Source organism: Bidens hawaiensis, unplaced genomic scaffold, assembly GCF_021521415.1.
Source record: "Bidens hawaiensis isolate Kalapana, Puna unplaced genomic scaffold, B.hawaiensis_p1.1 tig00027084_1, whole genome shotgun sequence".
In the NCBI taxonomy this organism is placed as follows: domain Eukaryota; kingdom Viridiplantae; phylum Streptophyta; class Magnoliopsida; order Asterales; family Asteraceae; genus Bidens; species Bidens hawaiensis.
The window spans coordinates 234968-238240 of NW_027494369.1; the positions used below are offsets into that span (position 1 = coordinate 234968).

The window sequence follows — 3273 nt, forward strand, 5'->3', positions numbered from 1 at the left end:
AACAATGTAATGTATTTGTATTAAACATTTCATGCGCAATGAAAATCTTACTTTGAATGTTTGCAATGGCCCGTGCTTAATTATCAATCCCCACTCGAGCGCGCCCGGCTGTTTCCGCCGCTCAGGGCCGGGTGTGACAAGACCGATGATGGTTACCACATACCCAATTACCATGGAACTTGTAAAATAACTTATAAATAATAATACTCGAGTTTTACATTCAAAAAGTTAACAATAAAGCTTTTAAACAAAAGTTCGGTTTTTTCTTCGGTTCTCAACTCGGGATGAAACCGAGGCTAGTCACCACATACCCAATAGCATGGAACTTGACAAATATGAACAATAAACTAAAATATGCAGAAGTTAAGCAAGTATAACAAGTTATATGGTTAGATTTGTTAAATATATAAACAAAGACTACAAAGTCCTTTATGTAACCTTGCCTTACTAGCCCGACATTTCAACCGGTCGAGACCGGAGAAATGAAAGGCCGAAGGTAAACAAGGAGTTTATATTATATATATGTTGTAACATCAAGCTTTAAGTATTGAGAAGTTAGTTAAAATGAAAGATTAACTTATGAAGAACTACCTTAGAATTCAAGAATTTGAAAGAGAAATGAGGAAATGAGCAAGCACAAATGAAGAAGATGGGTGTGTGTATATACGGTAAGTTGAATGGGTTTTTCATAAAGGGTGTTGCATGAAAATGGATTGGTTATAGACCTAAGAAAGCACAAACTACAAATAGGTCCTTCAAGTCTTCATTTTGGTAGTTTTAGTCCATTGAGTTCGTTTTGAGCGTTTTCGTGGCATTTTAAGAACCGAAAAGGGTGTTTTTTTTAGATCCAACAACTATAAAACAAATATGTAACATAACATTCATCATTTTGATAATATTGAAAGGTTCGGGATACAAAACGGGTCGGGTTTATATTAAGAATACAAGTATAAAATAACCCGAAATTGACAAATGTCACAAACATCACCTACAAAACCATCCTTTTACTCGTTTCCGAACCGACACGATCTCATGCAAACCCAACATATCCGCGTTTCGACGTTTGATACATTTCCTTTAAAATATGATTTTTTTGGCCTACTAATTCATGTTTACCAATTTGTGTTGGTACTGCTGATACTAACCGAATTTGCGTCGGTTCGCGACTATAACGTGCTGGTTTTTTTGTTTCACATATGATAATTTTTTTGTATTTTGGCATTGATAGGTTAATTTCTTTTGTTTAATTCCAATGTTGTAATCCGATACAAGCTAATTTCGCATCAAATCACAGAGTTCGTGGTTTAACGTTTTTACGTATGCATTTTGTTCTGTTTAATGGTCCTGTCACGAAACGCGTGGTCGTAAATCCTAGTTTCTCATTATTTGTTAACTAGTTTCACATGGACGTGATCTACAGTTCTGCACACTCGTCAAACTGAGAGTGGTACATATTAAATTACCATTCTATCCCTGTCACACCTTTTTTTATTATTATTATTATTATTATTTTCACAATCCTCTTCGTCTTCTAGTCTATCCATAGTGATAATAAATAATAATGTACTTTGTCCTCAACTCGGTCCCCATTCACAATTAACTAAACTAAGCATGTCTAAATTCATTACAAATTCACCCCTAATTCACATACCAACAAACCTTATAAATACAACCCCATATCTTCACCACACACTTTCATAACACTCGCCGGAAAACCAACACTCCGATCAATGGCCAAAGGCCGTAAACTTACAACCACCCGGAGCCACCGCTTCTTCGGATACGCCGGCGACAACCACACGCCGGAGGACGACGGCGTAGAGCTCGGAGAAGCCGATGTTTGGTCTATGGTCAACGACATGGTCAACGGTACTGTTTCCGGCGCCGATCAACAATCCGTCAGCAGCGACTGGATCTCACGCGCCCCCACAAAGAGTCGCCGGCGTGCAGCCGGAGGATTGTCGGTGGCGTTTGAGGAGCAGGATAAGACGGGTGTGGTTGGGTCGCAGAGGATCGTGCACCAGTTCCGTAAGGATGAGGTGTCGTCACGTGAAAGGCATGTTGCCAGCTCAGCTCCGGTGAACGTGCTGGACTGGTCAAAGATATACCGAGTTGACTCGGTTGAGTCGATGCATGACTCGGATGATGAGCATGAGTCGGATATGGTCCCACCACATGAGTACTTGGCGCGTAGTCATAGGTCAACGGCTAAGTCGGTTTTTGAAGGCGTGGGTCGGACCCTTAAGGGCCGAGACATGAGCCGGGTGCGGGACGCCGTTTGGAGCGAAACCGGGTTCGATGGCTAGCACAAATATATAACACACAATTTTTTTTTTCTTCCTTTTTTGTTATTTGTTATAATTTTGACCCGAATATATAAAAGAAGTATATTGCGATTTTGATTTTTAACTCATATTAACTATTCAAGATACCCAATCTCCAAGTCGCTCCTATTATGTGATTTGTTTTTTATAATTTGTGTTTTCTGAAGTTATAATAAAATGAAACAAATTAAAATGTGTTTTTTTATAATTTGTGTTTTTAATATCTTGAGGCAATTTCAAGTGAAACAAATTAAAATGAAATGCTTGATTGAGACAAATTAAAAGGTCACCATCAATAATTAGGTTTTTCCCACTTTTATATTGTATTTAAATGATATTTTGTATTACATTAAAAACGATTAATATAAGATTGTAATCCGTTAAAACTTTTGGAAAAAGGTTTTAAAACCCTGAAAAGAGACTTGATTTATATGTAGTATAATTGTGACACGTGACAGAAAAAATGTTGAAATGATTTTCAGTTAAGAAAACTTAATCCCATTGTCTTATACGGGTGTTCAAAACTTAATTGTAAGCGCTCTACGCTAACCATTTTTCATTGCACTCACTGGATACGACGATTGACGTATGCTTGTTGGAATGCATATGTTTGTTGGAATTTAGCGTTTTGTTCGTATAATTTCTCTAAATAAACCGCTAGAAATAATGTACAAAACTACATAAATTGTAATAAAGACAATAACTTAAATGGAAACAACTTTTAGATGAATACAATTGATCTAATAAATAGATACACAAGTTGATGAGTGGAAGAGAAAAAAAGAAACATAACTAGTGTAAATATTTCATATAGTTATAGAAATATATGACCTCAAAATTTAAAAACTTATTTGTTATTTGGGACATTTATAATTTTCTACTAGCTAGTTGGACTCGACATATAGATTCTAGTTAAACACGTATATTTGACTTATAATGTTATACACAA

At 36.4% G+C, this 3273-nt stretch overlaps 1 pseudogene; it reads left to right on the forward strand.

Annotated features, from left to right (window-relative positions):
* The first annotated feature begins 1730 nt into the window (after window positions 1-1730).
* LOC143574696 (protein S40-6 pseudogene) lies at window positions 1731-2306 on the forward strand (annotated as a pseudogene).
* The last annotated feature ends 967 nt before the right edge of the window (window positions 2307-3273 follow it).